Raw genomic sequence first — 22732 nt, 5'->3', positions numbered from 1 at the left:
GTGTTAAAAGCATTAATTAAAAATAAAAAATAATTTTTATAATAATACAATTGTGTCAATATCTAATTACAAATATTTAATTTTTATATTTAAAGATTTAAATATAGTTTATATATTCTAATTAAATTTAATAAATAATTAATATTAATTACTTAGAAATATTTAAAATTAATATTATATATTAAAATATTAACAATAAGTTATAATAAATTATTTTTTATATTTTTGCTAAAATATCATAATATTAACTAATTTGAACATTATTTAAATACATATTTGTTACTTTATAATATCATGTCTAAAATGGACATTTTATTCTTCAAATGCACTTTTTGACAGCAATACCAAACACTCAAATTTTTCAAAAGCACTTCTGAAAAACACTTTTCCACAGCACTTTTCAAAAGTACTTTTCAAAAGCAATGAAGAACTGACCCTAAATCTGATTATTAGAACAAACTCCATGACCACAATTTCTTGATGTGCAAAGGAAGATGTTAGAACATGAAGATATTGAGATATTTGCTCGTAGTCTGATGCATGAAAATGCAATATTTGAATGGCAAAAATTGATTCTTCAGAAGCAACATGTTGATTAGCAAGTGCCCAACTACAAGCCAACGCATACTAGGCAATTCACTTGGTACATTATGTATGATAGGCGAGCTTTTATTCTTTTTGTTGTCTTAGCCCATTGTTTGATTTTTATTTTATAATTTATTTCGTTTATGGTTTATATCCATATGTTGTGTAATTTGTGTTTGATTCATTTAAATAATATTTTTTAGCTAAGAAAATGAAAAATTAGTGGAATTAAGATTTTAATGGGTTTTTATATTTTTCAATGTTTTAGGCGTATTATCTTTGATTATTCCTTTGGCCTATTTCTTTTGTGATATTTGAATGGATTATAAATGTACGTGATAATAGAAATTTTTGTATTTTAGTAGTTATATGAACAAGAAAACTTATGTAACAAACCACTTTTTGTAATATTTCTTGAAAATGTTAACTTGAATTATTATATTATAATTATTTTAAAACAATTATATCATAAGTAATTACAAATAACTTAAAACATTGAAAATAACTTAAATTGGGGTTGATTTAATGAAATATGCTGAAAAAAAAAGTTACTTGAGAAAGTATGCTAATTTCTCCGAAATTTATTGATCTACGCTACTTTAGAGAAAGAAAGGAAAACGCATCCTACAAGGCGCATTTTCACTGATGTGGCAGTAAAAACGCACCCTATAGGATGTGTTTTTCTCTCTCTCTCTTAAAAACACGCCTTGTAGGATGCATTTTCATTTTGGTAAAAATTGTTTTTTTTCTTTTTCTTTCCTCCGGTTGGAAATTAGAAGTTTGTAGATTTATTTTTGTCCTTGTTTGAGGTAGACATTGTTATAGTTTTAAGGTATGTTTGAATTTACAGTGGTGTCGTGGAGCTCGGTGACCTACAAATTTCTTCTGTCATGTGAGTATGGAGCCATCACCTAGGAAAACGGATCACGTTGCAACTCAAGGTTCCAGTTGACGGTGATTATACGGTCTCTGATTGAAGCATAACTAGGGCTTCAAGTTTACAAAGGTTATGTTGTCAAGGGATGGAGCATAAATGGGACCCCAATTGATAGTAGTTATGCGGGCACGACAACGAGTTTTTCCTCGTCAGAGAAGGATGCGTTATAAAACCCAAACAAAAGTATGAGGAAGAAAAACGCAGTGGTGTTTTAGTATAATCAAGTAATTCGTTTTTTCACTCACCACCGAAGGCGATGACCCCGTTACTATAACCTGTGAAAGAATCTGGGTGTAACAGGTGATACTAACAAGGTCGCCACCTTCGGTGGAGATGGACAACACGTATTACTTAATTATACTGGAAGGCCCCTTGCATTTTCCTTCCTCACACTTCCGTAAGGGTTTTATAAAGCATGCTCCTCTAACAAGAAGAAACTCGTTGTCATGCCCGCATAACCACTGTCAACTAGGGCCCTAGTTATGCTCCATCCTTTGACAGCATAACCTTTGTAAAATTGAAGCCTTAGTTACAGTTCAACCTGAGACGGTATAATCATCATCAACTTGGACCTCGAGTTGCAATGCAATCCCAGCTTCTCAGGTGATGACTCCATACTCACATGGCAGATGGAATTTGTAGGTTATCGAGCTCCAAGATATCATCGTGAACCCAAACATGACTTAAAACTATGACTATGTCTCTTTCAAAGCTAGAGAGAAATAAATATTTAAACCCGAAGATTTCAACACGTAAGAAAAAGAAACAAAACAATTTAAAGGAGACTGAAATATGGGTGAGTAGGGGATGAAAACGACAATTTATATAGGGGATGGGAGGGGTAAAAAAGAAAATATGTTAATTTATCCTGAGAATCCCAAGTTGCAATGTATGAGATTTATCTCCAAAATCCCGGGTTGTAGGGCCTCAGAAGCAATCAAGTTGGGCTGAGTGTTGTATTAGAGTTATATGCCACTTCATCAAAGAGGAAGAATGTGGCCCGAGCTCAATTACAGTGTCCGTCAAATTCCACACCAAATCAAGAAGCTGAAAGTACCACCACACATAATTGTACGGTGGATTCACATCATTGCTGCAAAGCTCATAACAAGACACCCCAAAATCGTCATCAATGGTGACGTATTGTTTCGCCCCTCGATAACAACTTCAAGGAACAGTCAGGCATATTTGGTCACCAGGCCTACGACACACCCACACGACATTCTGTCAGTGCCTTTAATTTTAACTTCAACATACTGATGTTCAACACCAGTAACATTCACACGGGTACACCATCAAGTTACTAGGGTGGGCCAAACAAAAGTGACTTTGGGATTGACATCATATTTACAAGAACAGATGATCTACTCCTGACAACGTCGACCGACGAGGGCACATCCAACCCTAGACTTGCAACCAGGGTTGATAACTAAGAGGGAGAAGAGAACGAAAGAACGATGAGAACGAAGAAATAAATAATGACCCAATAGAGGGGTTTGCCTCGATAGTGCAAAAATTGTAGTAATTTTAGAACCGAATCTCATCCCTACTAAACAAAAAGATAGTGGATCAGACGGTGAAGCTTTAGGCATTGCTCAATGGGATGAGCCAGGTTTCATAGCGTACAAACCCCTACCCCATATGCGTACTCTCGATCTTACTACTGAATGAGGTTTAGAATTCCCATACCTCCCTCATAGAAGACTAGGGCATGTGACTTCGTCAACAAATTTTAGCCATTTAGAGGTTGGGATGGAGTTTGACTCCAAAGATGCTCTTGTAGTTGCAGTCAAGCGGTATAGCATACAGCTTAGTGTCAACTTCACCGTTACATGCTCCTGATCAAATAAATACGAGGCAAAATGTGAAATGCTTAGAACAGGATTTCCATGAAAAATCATGGCATCTGGAGGAAAAAGTCAGCGCTCTGAACGATTAGGAAGTTTATCGTGCCACATACATGTGTTGTAGCTGGTATGTATCATGGTTAACAACATCGACTCAAATTTTGACCCTTTTTTTCCAACATTCTATTACATATGATGACCTAATTTATTGTTTTTCAGGCATATCAAATGATCATTTGAAATTGGATTCAGACATGATATCAGAATTTATATTACCCATGGTCAAAGCGAGTCCTAGGATTCCGGTTTAAGTTTTGATCATACACATCCTTAGCGATTTCGAGTACACAGTATCTTACCATAATGCATGGTTGGCAAAATAGAAGACATTGGAGAAGATGGATTGCCGGTCAGAGAAATCCTACAATGAATTATGGCAATTGGTACTGGAGTGATACATATCAGGTTTCGTAATCAAGTTACAAATGGAGTCTGTGTATTACGGTGATCTCTTGGTCCCTGGAAAAAGAGTTTTCCATTGTTTTTGTGAAGTTTCAAGCAGTACATAACTGCATTTTGGTACTGTAAGCCACTTGTCCAAATTGACAGCACATTCCTATACGGAGATGTCGACAACTCCAGTGTGAGAAATGGTTCACGTGTTGGCAAGTAATCGTACCTATGCTTAGGATTGTTCAATTTTTTATTTAAACCAAATTAATCAACTAATCTAATCTAATTTGGTTAATCTATCAGTTAACTGATTTAATTGGATCGGATGTCAATAAATAATTTTTTGGAAGTTCAATTATCAGTTAATTCAGTTCGAAATCAGATAATTAACTGAATTAATAGAAATAAATAATATATAATATATTTTTTATATTAGCAATGTATTTTGAACTATTATTTTTATATTAATTGAAATAAATAATATTTTTTTGAACTACTAAAATAAAGAAAATGAACATTATTAATTTTTATGTGTTTTATATTTGTTTTAACCAAAAAACAAAAACATATAAATTTTGTTTAATTCAGTTAAACGATTGAATTAACCGAAATATTTCGGTTCAGTTAACAGTTAAAGGATTAAAAAATTTGGTTAATTCGATTAATACTAGTTCAATTCTATTAATAGTTTGGTTAACCGTTTGAAATTCCTATCTACGCCGCCAAATTTTGATATGCTTCTCGTGGAATGTTGGCCAATCTTACTCGAGTCTCTCCCGTAAGTCGATATTGTACAGGTCATCAAGCTCCTAGGATGGCAGCGAAATACGTTACGTACACCCGAACTGCCGCATCACTCAATCGAATTCGTGCATCCCGACCATTGCAAAAACAATCAATAGCACATTGACGTGCCAGATGTTGCGATTGGCCAAAAATTCGACCAGGACATATTCTTGAATCCTCAAATCCGCGTATGGCATCCATACAAACTGTAGTATGAATTTATAATTTTTAGCACGTGCCTAATGTCCAGGCCCTATTTTGCCCGGGCCTAAGTGAAAATAAACAAACAAAAATATAAAATATAAAAAAATCCATTACAGCCCAAGCTACGTGGCCCAAATACAAAAAAAATAGAAGCCCAATTGGCCCAATGGCCAAGTTAGGGTTTGAGAAAAAAACCCTAACAGCCTGGCTTCTCCAGTGCCGCTCCTCTGCCTCCTACCCATGTGCAGCCGCTGCCTTCATATGCCTCTGCAGCGTGTTCACCGCCCGAGGCCTGGCCGTGGCACCAAAATGGCAAAAGCCAGGGTCTGCTTCTCTCACTTGCCTCATCAATACCTGCAAACAAACATGGAAAAGGAAATAGAGACAGAAAAGAGAAGAAAGCAATATAAGCAGTAGCTTATTTATATTTTTCTTTTTCTCTTTGGCTATATAAGAGCCAAACACGAATCGGAAAAAAAAAGGGGGGACGAATGTAAAAACAAAAAATATTGAGGAATCAATACAAAAAAAATCGCAAAAATTAAGAAAAGGTGTTCTTTTTTTTCTGTTTCCTGGTTCGTTTCTTTCTTCTTCTTTTTTGTTTTTTTATTCAATCATATATATACAAGAATATATATAATAAAAAGAGGAAAAGACAAGGAGTTTTACCTTCTTGAAGCACGCCGCCGGACCTCGCTCACTTCGTCGGCATCGAAGTTGGAGAGGAGTTGCTCTTGCGGCGGAGGGAAGGGCTGCTTAGGCCTCTGATTTTGTTTGAAAAGTGGGAAAACCCTGCTGATTAGGGTATTTCTATTTGCTAAAAAACGACGTCGTTTGAAGCCTATGGCAGTGGCCTTAAAACGACGTCGTACAAGGCCTGTACCCGCATGACCCGACCCGACCGCTATCAGATCCGCGTGTTTTGGGTCCACTGGGGTTATTTTCAGCCCTAGTCCCTTGGGCTTTTAGGGATTGGCAATTAAGTTTATTTTATTCCTGATTTTGGCCCTAAAATTTTATTTTGACCTCATTTTAGCCTCGCGTGAAGTGCTACGTTCTGGAGGATGGGAATATTCCCCTTTAGTCCTTTTTCTTTATGCACGCACTCAGTTCGGTCCTTTTACTTTATTTATTTTCAGATTCGCCCCAAATGTTTGCTTTAGGTTAAATTTAGTCCTTCGTGATATATGCATTATTTCTTTTTCTTTTAAAGAACGAATCAATTGGTTTATTATTATTATTATTATTATTATTTATTCATTTATACCATCTAATTTTAGATTTAATCATGTATAAATATACATCTTTGATATACTTACTTATTTCTTATATACTTTATAATTTATATATACATATACACATTTTATAATATATATATATACACACGTACATATTTTTATAACTTCTTTAGATATATATATGCATATGCACGCTTATATTTTTGTACATTTTATAATTTATACATGTATCTATATATCTACGTACATATGTTACTTTCATAAATATATATATATTCTTTATATCATAAAACATATCCTTCTTTACATATATAGTTTTTATATTTTATAATTCGTATATGCATACATATTTTTCGTATATTCTACAATTCATGTATATATGTTTTTTATACTTCGCAATTTTAATACACATATATATACATAATTTGTATTTTTACAATTTTGTTCATCTCTTTTAGTTATTTATTTATTTATGTTTTTTTATAATTATTTTAAAAGAATGTTTTAATTTCATTTGCTTATGCTTGTTATTTTACACGTTATTAATTTGTCCCCTTTTATTCATTCATTTTCTTTATTGTTGCTTGTATCATTTTTTATCCTATCGCATTCAATATTGCTTTGTACGCATGTTAACCTCGTGTTTCATTTCTACTATTTTGAGTTAGATTAATTTATCTCGACGCATAAGTTTCAACTTTCCAATAAGCAAAATTTCATGTTTAGATTCGAGAGAATTGAGCCCTAACGTATAGGGTTTCGATTTTCTTCGTTGAATCTAAATAATCGAGAATGCTCTTTAATAAAAAAAACATAAATAAAAAGCTCATTATCGAGAATTCAATACGTTGTGTCCTAACGCATTGGATATGACACATTGTTTTCTCAAGACGATGATTTTTCAAAAAAATAATAAAGGCAAGCTTACTCTCAAAATACGATGTGTCGTGTCCTAACTTACTGGATGTGACATCTTGTTACTTCGAGATAAGGAGGCATTTTTCATTTTGATTTATTCGAGTAATTTTAAAATAACACAATATAAAGAGGGATCGTATTTTTAAATTCTTTTCGAGTTTTTAATTTTCGATACCAAGACATTAAGTAATCAACTAGGTACCAATATTGGGTGTTACGAGGGTGCTAATCCTTCCTCGTACATAACCGACTCCGTTTTCGTTTTCTAAGGTGACCCGATCACACCTCATCAAAAAGGATTGGTGGCGACTCCCATTTTCGTTTTTATTTTCAAAATCCAAGTCGACCCCGTTTTACCAAAAAAATAGTGTCAACACCAAATATTTAATTTTAAATGCTGGAATAAAAAATCGATAACTTTGAAATTCATAAACTAATCTCCTCTTCGGTTTGTTGATCTAAAGCTACATGGATATCCTCGAGCTCGGTTGGTATACCGTTGTGTCTCGTAGGGTCGTTCCACCTACTCAAATAATATGTTATTTCAAAATTATAAAAATGAAAAATAAAAACAATAATGGTATTATCAAATGAATTTTACCATATTTCGAGTGGGAATTCGTGAGGGAGTTCCACTTTGAAGAGTAAAAATGGTAGTCGATACCATGCTCACGATTGAAGTAGGAGCATGCAATCGTCGATTTTGGATTTTTCTGGTTCCGCCACTTGACACATTTCTTGGTAAAATGTTAGTCGATATCATGCCTTGTAGGACGCGTTTTCTTCTTTCTCTTGAAAACGTGCCTTGTAGGATGCATTTCCCTTTCTCTCTCCAAAAATAACGTAGATTAATAATTTTAAAAAAAATGATATACATTCTCAATTAAGTTCTTTTTCAGCATATTTCTAAAATCTAGCCCTGGTTAGTGACTTTAAAAAATATATACTTCAAAATTAAATAAACGTAGTTATTTTTTATTCATTAGTATAAATAGGGGTATAATTGTTATTTTAGTTTAATATTATTTTTTTAATCTCTTATGACTTTTGAAGGAAGTAAATAGGGTTAGTTTTGTCTTTTAAATAGAGATAAAATGTTAAAATTTTAATTAAATCATTTTAAAGCTAATTGAGTCTTAGCTCGATTGGTATGGGTATTGTTGCCAGTGTAGAAGGACGTGGATTCCAGTGCATTGAAGCGCATTATCCTCCTATTTAAGAGTTAATGAGGGGCTATAGATAGTTTTAGGCATTGTGTCAAAAAGAACATATATGATAAAAACTTATAATAAGATTGTTAATTCATTGTAAATGGTTTTTTAACTTATTATTGTGTTTGTTAACTTTTTTTTCTCAAAGAGGATGTTTTTATTTGTCACAACCTTCAAATATCTTTTAATTTATCTCTTATGTTTTTGAATATCAACATATTAATGTTGCTATTTTTTAAAATGATTTCAGAATTTTTTTTAAAGACCAATGTTCTTAATCGAAATAAAATATTATATTATATTTTAATTTAATTCATTCATTTTAAATGTTAATTTTAATTTTTATTGAATTTTTAAAAATTCTTATATTGGAGAATGTAGACATATGATCTTTTTAAAAAGGGATAAAACATCAAAATTTTAATTAATTCTTTTTAAATTTTATTTTTTTTACTTATTAACTATGTTGACTTTTTTTTGTTGTTACAATGCTTTTAGTTGTCATAAATTTTGTAACCTTCAAATATCTTTTAATTTATAATATCAAAATTTGAATGGTGTTATTCTTATAAAATAATTTTAGAAAATTTTTTAAAGAGGCCAATTTTTTAATTTAGATAAAATATTATATTTTGATTTAATTATTTCATGTTTTAAATTTAATTTATGGTATTTCTATCGAAATTTTTTAGTATGCTTAATTAGAGTATGCAAACACCACTTAAGAATTATTTCATTACTATATAAAAATTAAAATATTACTTATGAAGAATAACGTATTAAAATTAATTATTTTTTTATCCCTAACATATTATCCACATTAAAATGGGAGTTCCAAATCTTAACACAAACAACTAAAGTATCATTCTCTTTTACATATTGTTTTATTTATACCATAACCGATAATTGTCTCTTTCTCTCACCTTGATGACAACATAATTCACTGCCTATTTACGATGGTTTTCAATTTTGTTTATTGTCTTTAATGTTTTCAACAGTACACATCTTTATATGAATAAATAGTTTCTTTGTGTGATACAAATTACCATCTATTTTCTTTCATTTTAGTTGTTTTGTTTATTTCATTCAAGCTTTATTCATTTCTTTTTGAATTTCCATTGCCATGTTTTTTCTTTTTCAATTTTATTGAATTGATTATAGTGTGGTATTTTGTTAGATGGTGATTGTATACTCTAACAAATCTATGATATTTAAAGTATAATTTAGCAAGTTTATATAATTTTTCTTTTGGCATGCAAGTGATGTATCGTCCAACAATCAACAAACAACAATTATCTTTAACTTTAGTGTCATTCTTCTGAAAACTATTTATGGCTAAGAAATTGTATCTTTTAAAAGCTTTGATATCAATTTTAGTTTCATTGTCCAAGATCGGGAAACCACTTATGTGCATGAAAGTTTCAATTAATTTTTTTTAGAGATAATTCAAATCCCAGATAGATTAAGTATTGAACTTTTTTTTGTTGTTGTCCTATGTTCATGAGTGAGGACGGTAGCCATGTTACATGGTTCTATTTCTTCACATGCAATGATAGTTGTTTGACTCATAAAAAACAAGCTAAAAGTACTTTCTTTAAGTTTTAATTCAAAATTTAATAATTTTTTTATGAATTTAAGATGATTTTAGAATTATTATAGATAATTTCTATTTATTATATATCATTACCTTAATTTAGACTTGATTGGGCGCTTATGGATTGTGGATCTGATTCGATCCTAGATCCTCATCCTTCTTATAAATACTTTAAAATATCACAATTAGTAGGACACCCTACTCAACTCTAATTTGCTAAACATTCATGTTGACTCTATTTTACACCGACCTTTCTTGTCTCCACTCCTCTTCATTTCCGGACTCTTTCTCATCCACCTCCCAGAACAACGATTTATTTAATCAAAGAGTTATTTTTTGGGTTCTAAGCAATTCCTTTTTTAATAAGCTTTTTACTTTATTTTAATTTATGAAAAAAAATATAATGATTGAGGCATAATATTCTGAATTTTGTTTATGTTGATTGAAATGCAAATTCAAATTTCAGTGCTTGAATCCGTAAATCACGTGTAAAAGAAAATTGTATAATATGCGATCTTTTAAATTAATTGGAATCTTTCATAACTGCAGATTAGAGCTAGGGTAAGTTAGGATTTTTCTTTCTGTAGATATGATGAACCAAGCGGTGGAGTCAATGGTTCACGTTTGAACGGTGATCTGATTTGTTGCAATAATTTGAGGGGCGTTTGTGTCAGGAATTGATATTCTGACGGTAAAGATAGGAAAATAGAGAAGTAAAAATGATGGGAAAGTGGGATCGAGTTTTAGAACTGTTTCAAATCCCAATGCTAATCATTGAAACTCCTATGACTATTTTCAATTCAAATATTTGCTTAATTATACCATGGTGTCTATAGTTGTAAGCTTAATGAGAATGATACCTTTAAATCCCTTTTCATACTTGCTGGACTTTCTTCCCAAACTTCTTGGTTTCCTAAGGTCAACTTCTTCATTGTTTTTAAAAAGTACTGTAAAAAAATGCTTTTGAGAAGTACTTTTAAAAAATTTGAGTGTTTGGTATTATTGTCAAAAAGTACTTTTGAAAAATAAAATATTCATTTTAGATATGATATTATTAAGTAACAAATATATATTTAAATAATGTTTAAATTAGTTAATATTATGATATTTTAGCAAAAATATAAAAAATAATTTATTATAACTTATTGTTAATATTTTAATATATAATATTAATTTTAAATATTTCTAAGTAATTAATATTAATTATTTATTAAATTTAATTAGAATATATAAACTATATTTAAATGTTTAAATATAAAAATTAAATATTTGTAATTAGATATTGACACAATTGTATTATTATAAAAATTATTTTTTATTTTTAATTAATGCTTTTAACACATTTGTATTATTTTATTTTAAAATGTATTTGAATATATAACTCATATTAGATATTAATATAACATAGAAAACATAAACCTAACAAATTAAAATATTACATATATTTGAATTAAAGTTTTAAAAAGGGATAATATTTATATACCAAATATAAATACTAAAAATTTTACAATAGCATTTACAATTTAAAGTGAATTCATTAAACTAGAAGCTATAGCATCTTTTGTTAATTCCATTTCAAAACCACTTGAATTGTTTGATTAACCGTCATCATCACCATCATCATTGTCGTCGTCATCATCATCACTTTCTCGACCATGCGCATTTTCTGAATCAATAATATTCTCATATGCCCAGTTAATATCTTCGTATTCCATAAAATTTGCATCATTTCAACCGACATGTTTTCGGATAAAATTGTGTATCATCATTGTAGCAACAACGATCACCGTTTGCTTTTCAAAACTATAACTTGACACATCCCTTAAAATGGCCTATTTTTTTTTCAAAACACCAAAAGTCCGTTCAATCACACTACGTAATGATGAATGTGAATGATTGAATATCTCTTCTTTACCATATACTGAGCTACCTCTACGAAAGTTAGGTAAATGATATCGCTGACCTCTATATGGTCTAAGATAACCTTTCATTTGAGGATATCCAGAATCAACAAGATAATATTTTTCCTACAAGTCATAATATAACAAACAATTAATTCAAGAATTTTTTTTATAAAAATTATCAATTAAAGAACTTATACTTTTTTATTTAAAAAATCACATATAAAAAAAATCTAACCAATTGGTGGGTGCTGAAATTTGTATTTCGGATTTCGAATTGCATCAAGAAATATTCTAGTGTCATGTGTCGATCCTTCTCATCTAGCCATGACAAAGGTGAAACACATATTAAAATCACATATTGCCATAACATTTTGAGTCGGGATACCTTTTCTTCCAATATAGGGAATTTGTTCATTTGGTGGAAGAATAGCGGCAATGTGAGTACCATCAATTGCACCTATGCAATCGTGAACAAATAATCATATTACTCTCGTGCATATTTTTAGTCAACCAAATATATTAAAATATAATAATATAAAATTAAATTTTAACCTTAAAATGCGGCATATATCTAGAATCATTACGTATTTGTTTGGGTATTGAGCTAAAAAAAAGGATATTCGGGTGCAATTAGATCAGTGGCCATCCTTGAAACTTTCTCAAGCACAATTGTAAAGTGTCGACTTATTGTTGATCTAGACCTTTGAAATCTTTCTCGACATTGGGAAATTTTTGCGTTGGTGCCCAAGATGTATAAAAAAATTCCCAACATTAATTGTATTGTTTTTTTTTGTTTTTGATATAACTAATGCAGCATAATATAATATGTTATTGTAGCTGAGAGAGAATCTGTTAATGCCGCAGAAAGGGCAGAGAGAAAGCAACAGCTAAGGGAAAAAGTGAGCCACTTTTTCTTTATCTGTTTTTAAATTATTTCTTAGGTTTGGTACTGGCTATTGGCGACATCAGTTGATGGTTTTGTTCGAGTATGCTATTGAACATAAATATTCTAAATGATTGTAGCATGAAAAATGAAAGTTCCCCCACTGGATTTTGTTTAGAATATAAGTTGTTATGCCGTACTGGATTCATGAAGGGCATAACTGCATGAGCAATTATTGCACATATAAATTTTAATCTCAATAAACATATATGTATGATGTTGTTGTTCTATATACATAATGATATTATGTTTCTTGTCCAATTTCTTAAACCAAATACATATGTATTCTAATAAAAATAAAGTAAATGACTGTAAACTATGATCAGAATGGCACGATGTTTCAATGGACTTCTATTCTGCTTCACTTTGCTGCTAATTATTCAGATATTTACGAAGAGATCAAATTCTAGTAGTTTTGTTGATGTTGCTTACTAAATACTTATACAATAGGTGCTAAATGCTGGGATTATAGTCTCATCCTTTGACCTTATACGAACATTGTCATTTGGATAACTAAAATGAAAATCCATTTGATTTCTTTAGCAGAAACGACATGAGGAACTACAAAGGCTTGAAAAGGAAAGACAAGCAGAGATAAGAAGCTACAAGGGTCTTATGGTCTCTGAAAAGATGACCTCAAACAAACAAATTGCTACAATAAGAAAATCTTTGCAGGAACTTGAAGAGGATTTTATGTGAACATATTGGTATTTTAATGCCAATTAGCAGCCAAAAACATACTTCCTGTAAAAGGAAAATGACGGTTTAATGGTACTTTTATTATTGTTATTATTAATATTACAAGCTTGAAGTTGTTTGCCTCAATAATAAGTTACCAAAAAATAGGCTACAAGAATTGGAACAAACTTACTAGGTTGAGGGTGAGAGGAATGAACTTCTGTCGTAATTGGCAATATATTCTACTAAACGTGATTGTTAACTCAATTGCTGGTTTACTTCAATTTAACACATAATTCTGATTGCAAATGTGCAAATCATCATGCCATGTTACTATGGTTTTGTTTTTGTTTTGCTTGTCTTTGCCACAAGTTCATTGGTGCCATCAAGGGATGCAAAAGGGTTGGACATTCTTACTGCATATTAAATGCTGACAAATTTTATATTGTTGTGCTTGGTGCTTGTTCCAGAAATGATGATTAGTGTGGTCTGACTTGGTTTTGGTGATGGTGTTTTGCTTCTTTGTTGCCATGTTTCATATTTCTTCTTGTTTATAGAGAAATTTTGGTTAATGAAACATGCGTGATAGCTTATTGTAGGTTCTAATGGATTATTTTTGTTTATAGAGAAGTTTTGAATGCTATCTGATTTTTTGTAGTTTATTTATCAATCTCTGAATATTTTTCATTGATTTTTCTTATGTAAAGGTTGTTATTTTCCATGTTAATCAATGAATAATGGTATTGTTGAAATTTAATTCTATTACAGCCTACAGCTCCAGGTTTGGAGGAAAAGCTTGGAAAGCTAGCTCCTGTACATGCTATTGCTGGTTCTATTGCATCCTATTTTGTTGGTTCTATTAATGTCTTTTCAGGTATAAGTTCAATAAGAATTACTTGGTGGTTCAGTGGTCTGGAGACAATCCTAACAGTTTAGCAGTTCCATGACTCTCTTCATCTATTATTAATTGAATTCTCTATGTAAAGCAATCAGTATTTAATCTATTATTCGCAAGTACAACATGTAATTTGGTTGGTGGGGTTAGACCATTTGATTTCGAAAGATAAGCTTCCATGGAAGAATCCTAATCATTTTTTGCTTTATTATTGATGATGATGGATTTTCAACATATTATTCCATGGAAACGTATTACAACAACATTAAAAACCAAAAAAAAAAAGTCTTGTCTAACAGTGCAGGAAAAGTCATGCAAAGTATTTAAAATATCAAATGGCACTACTTTGAAGAATGTAGGAGGAACTGGGTACCCATAATATTTAAATATTTAGTCTATATTTCTTCTATTTTCATCAACTAAAATAGTTTGGTCCCGCAGGTTTAACTCTAAACACTCCTGGGGATCTAACAATCACTAAAGCAAGGTAGAGCAAAGCAGCAGAGGCACAAAGCAGAGCAAAGCAGTAAAGCAAAAGACGTACAAAAGATAAAATTTTCCCTTTTTTTTTTTCTATTGGAAGAGTTACTTACCTGCGGAAGAGGAACTAAAAAGCAACTAAAAACAAAGCATAATGAATAATTAAAGAGAAGAAGAAGAAAACAAACTCAACTACGGAAGAGGAACAAAGAACAGGAAAGAGCTTTGAAAGCGAAAATGTGAAAAAAAATGGGTATAGAGCTCCAAAGAACCAGCAAAGGAAAGAACATTTTTTGGGGGAGAAGACAGGTTAAAAAGGTCAATTATCAGCCAAAAGCACTTTTGGCTGAAGAAAAGTTAAATTTTTTAATTTTTTCATCTGCAGAGAAGGACTTTTTAGATGGTGAATTTTTTTTTCTGAAATGGAGGTCGTTCTTCGTTCATTTTAAGAGAAAATGACTTTTATTGCAAAAGTCCTTCTAAAACTCAAAGGAGAACGGGGCCTAAGTTATATACTCTTGCAGTTTAATTCTACTAAGTGAGATGATTATTTAATTCTATTTTTATTGTAAATGTACGCATGAATGCCTGCCATTGATATTTATTCTTACAAAGAAAGAGAAAAGAATAATGGTGAATGGAAAGGAACTCTTACGAGAGGTGCATGTATTATTATATTGTATAAAAAATTGATAAAAAGATTGGGATCTGTGGAGTGTCCCAAGGGGGTTGTACCCCCATTTCTTGCATGAATGTGTGTATCATATTGTTTAAATAAAATGGATGAAAGGGGAACTCGTGGATGGTTCCCATAGGTGGCTTTGATAGAGGAGCACGGAGGGTTCCCTCGGCTGCATGTGGCAACTTTTGTTATATTAAGATTTGAGTATTTGTCAAGTTTAAACAGATCAAGTTCTATCATAACTTCAGCTCTTGAAAGCATTTAAGTGCTTCGCATCAAGGTTTCTACTCTTGTTTGAACCATTCAAGATGATCATTCCCTTCAAACAATTGTCCGAACATTTCAAGTCTCGAGAAATTACATCAACTGGTATCAGAGTTTGGGATTCTTGAATTAAGGTTCGTTTCTATCCTTTATAGTTCATATTGAAAAGAAAGAGATTCGAAAAAAATTACGAAGTGAAAAAAAATTTTGTGAAAAAAAAAAGAAAAGAAAAACAAATTGGAGATTCAAAAAAAAAAGAAAAAGAAATTATAAAAAAAATTCAAAGTGAAAAGGACACGAGGAAAATTCAATTTTTGTTACTTTCATCAAGTTGTTATCATTATGAGCATTTCATTCGATTCTGAACGTTCTAACGTGTATTTCTCTTGCGAATATCCGATCAAACTCTGAGCCAACTTCTGAGCCACTATCCCGAGAGGTTTGAAAGAGTTCTATTAGTTCTCTTAAGAACCCTACAAGAGAAATTACAAGTGGAGTGTTACAAAAAAAAATTGAGCGGAAACACGTGAGGGAGTGATTTGTGTGAACTCACACTTTTCTAACCATTTTTGTCTTATAGTTATTATGGCACAATAAATCTTCGTGAGGAGAAGGGCTTTAAGCATGCAAGTTAACAATGATGATTGGCAACGTAAGAATATTTTTCATATAAGATGTTTTGCTCATGATAAAGTGTGTAGTTTACTCATCAATGGTGGGAGCTGCACAAATGTAACGAACATAACTTTTGTGAAGAAATTGAAATTGCCAACTTTAAAGCATCTGAAGCCTTACAAGGTACAATGGCTTAATGACGGGGGTGAAATCAAGGTTAACCAACAAGTCATGGTGTCATTTTCCATCGGAAAGTACAAAGATGAAGTCTTATGTGATGTGGTTCCAATGCAAGCTGGACATATTCTGTTGGGGAGACCATGGCAGTTCGAGAGAAGAACTATCTATGACGGATTTACCAACCAGTACTCATTCAAATTCCATGGAAAAACCATCACGTTGGCATCTTTAACTCCCAAACAAATTTTTGAAGATCAAATGAAGTTAATATTAGGAAATGTGTCCATATTATAGTAAACATGTAACTGTTTTCTACTTATTTGAATGATGAATAAATAAATAAAGTTAATTTCACATTTCACTATGATGTCTTTTGTATTTTCTGTATTTTATATTTTGCATGCATAGCAAAATTGTGACAAGCAAATATTAGCTCATTGATTGTCTAAGTTCAAACTGAAGATAAGTGGCATTATAATGAACGTTTACATAGTGAGAAAGATAACTTACTTCAATAGATAATCTAAATGAGTCCGTAATTCCGTAAAAGAATCAAAGTCAGCATTTGATTCAAATACTAAGAAGGATTATTATGTTGTCTACAATTCCAATTGGAGAGATGACTAGTCTTGGCTATCGGAGTAGTTGACTCCATGAGTAGAGACATAGATGTACTCATTAGTAGAATAATACATTGAACTAGACCCAAGATGAATTAATTATGAATCTGTTTGTGAATTAATTCACTTGTAACTTCATGGTGTGATTTACTTAAATCTTGAGTTAGTCACTGACCATGCGTATACAACTCATGTGCTTTGATATAAGTGGAGGCCTACGAGGCCTTGTACGGTTGTAGGTGTCGTACTCCGTTATGTTAGACAAAATTAAGTGAACTTCAGGTTCTTGGTCCCGAGTTAGTTTCAAAAATTGAAAACACTGTGAAATTGATTCAAGATCGTTTAAAAGCCGCCTCTGATCGGCAGAAGTCGAATGCTGATTTAAAAAGGAAGGATATCGAGTTTTCTATGAGTGAGTAGGTATTTCTGAGAATATCACCGTGGAAAAAGGTTCTCCGATTTGGACACAAGGGCAAGCTAAGCCTGAGGTTCATTGGGCCTTAGCACATCTTAAAACGTGTTGGACCTGTTGCATAATAGTTAGAGTTACTGTCGAAGCTAGAGCGAACTCATAATGTATTTAATGTCTCGATGTTGAGGCGGTACCGATCTAATTCGTCGCATATTATTCTAGTCGACGAGATCGAGTTGCGATCGGATTTAACATTCGAGGAGGAACCTGTTCAGATTTTGGAACGTGATGTTAAGGTACTGAGAAAGAAAACTATTCCTCTAGTAAAAGTTCTATGGCGGAACCATGGTACTGAAGAGGCCACATGGGAACCTGAAGAATCGATTCGATGGTAGTATCTGTATTTGTTTGAGTCAGGTAAATTTCGAGGTCGAAATTTATTTTAAGAGGAGAGAGTTGTAACGCCCCAAAACTTAAGAATTTAATTGTGAGAATCTACAGTAATTAATCTCGGTATCTGTGGTTTTGTGTTTAAGGTCTGGAGTTCGAGTTGTATTGATAAAAGTTTTATTCTTTTAGAACAACCTCTACTCATGCAGTACATAGTTAAGTGTAATTCTATGCGAATCTATGTAAAAAATGAGTCTGTTGGTTCACTAGTTAAGCATCTGTTTGTATTCTATCTGGTCCCGAGTTTGAATCCCACTATATGCGTTAGGAGAAATTTTTGCTTATTATCGGAAATACGCTGGTGGTTAAGTCAAAAGCATCATTAATTTTTTTACGCTCTGTACTCTTCTTTACTCCCTTTTTCTTTCTTTTTATTTTTCTTTTCCTCTTTTACTTCTTCGATTCTCCTTCTCAGTTGTGTTCAACAAGTGAATATCAGAATTAGTGAGACCTTTAAGTTGTTGGAAAATTTTTGTGTAAGTTTTGTCAGAATCTTATTATTTTTGCGAAGTTTCATTAGTTTTCTGTTGCATTCCTAAATTGGGAATTCTCTAGTTGTTTTACAAAATCTCTTATAATTAGTCATTTTGCTTCCTTAGGCGTGAGTACGGAGGGAAGTGATCCTTCGTGTGTTGTGCCAACTTAACACTGTTGAATTGTCGGTAAGCGTTCATCGTCGAAAGCTAACATTGAGGTTTTGACAAGTTTGCTTGAGTGTTAATGTATACGTTGATTCATTGTTGTAGTTGTTTGATTGGTTGTTGAATGGTTAAATTAGGTTCTAGGACTTCTTCGTGTTTTTCTACTTCAAAATCTCTTCAGGTGCATGCAAAAAACTTTAATTTTGTGAGTTTCGATCATTGAAAATGGTGGCTGTCGATGCTACATGGCCAAGCATACGGGCATGTGTCCAGGTCGTGTGAGCCATATGGTCGTGTGGTCAGCCGTGTAACTCACTGTTCATCAATTTGGGGCCACATGGGCACGACACACAGGCGTGTGTCCAGGCCATGTGAGGCCATATTGATGTAGAGTTCACACAGGCAAGGACACGGGCGTGTGTACAGGCCGTGTGAGGCACACAGGCAAGGACACGGTGTAACGCTAGGGTTTGTGCAAGTGTACACAGTCGTTATCAAGTAATAAGTAAATATCGAGTTATCGTCTCCACAGGGATTGTATTTGTGCTAAGTCAATTAATTTGTAAAATTATATTAACAATTTGAAAAATAAAAGCAAAATATAGTTGAGAAGTGGTATAAACTAGATGCAATGATCCCTAATGTAAATTATCCTAATATGCAGAATATATGAATGAAATAGATTTTAGCAAAATTTAACACAATTTGCAACAATTATAACATAAATAAACTAGGACAATTACTTTAATTAAACTTAATTTATTATCATCATGCTTAATAATATTCGAAAAAACATTCCATGACAACTCGATCTTTCATGAGTTTGGAAGCCAAATTAGGTCCTTTCGGAATCCTTTTACTTAGTAAATACACATTTTACTGATCCTTATTTACTAAGGGTTTCTTAGAATTCGTGTGAGGTAACGGGGACGTGTTAGGTTTGAAACAATTTAATCACACAAATCTAAAAACTATGCAGATAACAGAGCTTGGTTAGGGTTGTTATGCAACCTACAATTTAATCGGGTTAGGATCTAAATTGAGCATGCACATTTCAATTATGCGTCCATTAGCCGTCGTCTGGTTAGGATCGCTCAGCTAATTCAGGTGCATTTCAATCACGTATGAACAAAATACAGACTTGATTTTAATTGAAAATATGATCGATTGAGGCACAAACATTATAAGCATGAATCAAATAAATATTATTTAATCAAAATAATCATCCTAGCTTAAATAAAATTAAGCTATCATTGTTGTAAACAAGAAAAAAAATACATAGCAAACATCTTTATATTAAATTAAAAAAAGAAAGATTAAACCCAATTCAAAGTGGTTGTCACCCAAAACTCTGACTGAGGAGGCTCCTTCGCTTCTTTGCGTTACTCCTTTGCTGATGGTTCTCCAAGGTGGCCGACCAAGGGATCTTTAAGAGGCAAATTTTTTAAGAGGATGAGAGATGAGAGGGATGATGAGATGAGAGATGAGGGATAAAGTGAGAAATGAGCTCTTATTTATAGGTGAGGCAAGGGAGCTAGTTTGCTAAAATTAGGAGTGTCCATCCTTTGAAACCTCCTCCAAGAGTGGCAAGCCATGAATTGAGGAAATGTGGCTGATTTTTCCTTGATTTTTGATCAATTTGAATGCCACAACAACTCAGGACTAAGATTCAGTCTTCAACAAATCTTCAGGTAAATCTCTAATTTCTTCAACTCTTCAAGGGCCTTGTATAATTAAACCAAAAATTGGTTTATAATCAGCCATGTACAGCTAAAAATTGGGTTGACTTGGTCCCCACTTTGGACGGTTTTGCAATTAGAAGAAAACTCTCAGACATGTCAAAAATAGCAGATAGTTTAGAGGACCAAATGAATTAATTTAACCACTTTAATTAATCAATTTATTTAATTAATTATACTCAATTTTATTAATGAAATATTTAAAATGAATTATTAAAATATAACATTACATATTATTATATAATTTAATCATGCATGGCCCACTTCATAGCTTAAAAATATAATATGCTTAAATTAATATAAAAGAAGCCATTTTATGCATGAAAACTATATAATAAAACATAAAATCACATTTTAATAATTTCTATGTCCTAATTTCATATTTTCACATACTTCATTAGTTTATTAAACAATTACTTAGTTTTAACAACAATTTTAACTAAAAAGGTGATGAATTATATAGGAAAAATCTTATATATTTTTCTGTTTACACACGGGCGCGTGTCCAGGCCGTGTAACTCACTGTTTGTGTTTTGGAACCACACAGATAGAGGACATGGGCACGTGTCCAGGCCGTGTGGAATATAAATCGGGTCTGCATCTTGAATTTCTAAGGCCGTGTGTGTGGATGACACTGATCTTTACCTCCTCAATGAATTAACGATCTGAATTCGATTGTATGAAGGCTCTCTAATGCTCTATGACTGACATATGTATAACATAACTATAAGTGTACTGTGATAACTAAATCTGATATTGAACTGTACTCTATAAATGTGGATATTTGTACACTGCATATGCATAGGTTGGGATACTGTGAAGAAGAAAGTACTCTGATCCGAACTAGTGGCTAAGCCACAATGTGGATAACCCTGAATCTGGTGCATTGACGATTTTTGATTTAGCAGCTAAGTTGCGAATCTGTAAACGTATTAGACAGACACTCTGTGGTGTGTAAGGTTGGATGGGCATTGAATGCCTTTAATGGTGTGTTGGGATGGACGAAGATGGTGTGTAGAGGTTGAGGGTAGGAAAAACTCGCATATGAAACTGATTTATTCTGTAAATGAACTGTTCTATATCTGAACTAAGATGACTTCTATTGCTTAATCGAATTTCGGGATTCGAAAAGGATCTTTTAATTGTATTACACTTGATTGAACCTCTTGTAGGCACTGAGTTCACAACTCATCTATTTTCTGATTGAATTACAGGTGGTTCACAAACTTGAATGGGTTGGCGCTACGAGAGCTCGATCAAGCTTTACTCTTTCACTTAATAATTACTATTAGTGTTTTCCGTATTTAATGATAATATGATGTTTTGGGAAATTGCATACTTAATTAACCGTGTGTTGGATATTATGTGATAAATGGTTTAGTGTTATTGCGTTATAACTGTGAGACTTTAAGATCGATGGTGTAATTCTCTAGACTTGATCTGGACGTCTAGGTTGGGTTTTTGGTGTTACATTCGTCTACTAATACAAGTTGTATTTCTATACTACGATTCGACCATGTAATACCGCTTAGTATCAGTTTAAATAATAGACAACCAGTGAACAACATTTGCTTCTATTTTGCTTTGCGTTCAAAAACCATGTGAGGACAATTTTACAAAGTATATTAATGTAATCATTGAATTCTTTTTATTAACCAATCTGTTCTAAAAAAATACAAATGTATATTGACAAAAATACTACACTTAGGGCACCAAATCCAACATATTTTCCTTCAGACGTTCTGATAATTGCTAAGCACAACTTATACTTCGGTTATACCGATGAGCAGTGAGTGCTAAGCGCAATCTATATACTTTTAATGTTCCAATGAGGCATTGGGTGCCAAGTTGGTGTATTGGTTGGGACTCGTGTATCCATTCAAGTCTGATTCATGTTAATAAGGGATATAAATAGCTCAATTGATTAAATGATGCTCGAAATGGATTAATGTTATCAAATTGAACTATAGTTACTTAAATGCTCAGGCTCGTTTAACTAGTTCACATAGTTTTTCACATGCTATCGGTAATCATGCTATCGGAAAGATAACGATTGAATTGACTCGATTCAGAAATGAAATGTAGATTTGATTGAATGTATTAAATTGGATAGAATTGTGAACATTAATGATATTGATATGATATATTCAACTAGCTTGCTAATTAGGGTAATATATATAGTTGATTCATTTAACATGTTTGGGGTATCTTGTGTCATATATATGTTGTTTTGTGGTTTGGTGATTAGCATGATATATATATGAATTGGTTAATAATGGTATTGAATTGGATATATGCTATTGATATAAACTTGTTTTGCTTTAACCTGCATCATGGAAATACCATTGAGCATTATTGCTCAACGTATGTTTTATTTTCTCCATGCGCAGGTATAAGTACATTTCTGGGTCCCAAGAATTGATTCCAGTAACCAAGAAGTGATCCTTACTCAACAA

The 22732-nt window shown here is 32.2% G+C and overlaps 1 long non-coding RNA gene across 1 annotated transcript; it reads left to right on the top strand.

Moving 5' to 3' along the window:
* Positions 1 to 12477: 12477 nt before the first annotated feature.
* LOC107931366 (uncharacterized) lies at positions 12478 to 13273 on the top strand. Its single transcript, XR_001693216.2, has 2 exons — positions 12478 to 12576; positions 13167 to 13273. It is a non-coding gene; the product is annotated as an uncharacterized lncRNA (long non-coding RNA).
* Positions 13274 to 22732: the final 9459 nt, after the last annotated feature.

The sequence above is a fragment of the Gossypium hirsutum genome, chromosome D10 (assembly GCF_007990345.1).
Source record: "Gossypium hirsutum isolate 1008001.06 chromosome D10, Gossypium_hirsutum_v2.1, whole genome shotgun sequence".
NCBI lineage: Eukaryota > Viridiplantae > Streptophyta > Magnoliopsida > Malvales > Malvaceae > Gossypium > Gossypium hirsutum.
The sequence above is the reverse complement of the archived record's forward strand: the minus strand, read 5'-3'. Positions and strand labels throughout refer to the sequence as shown.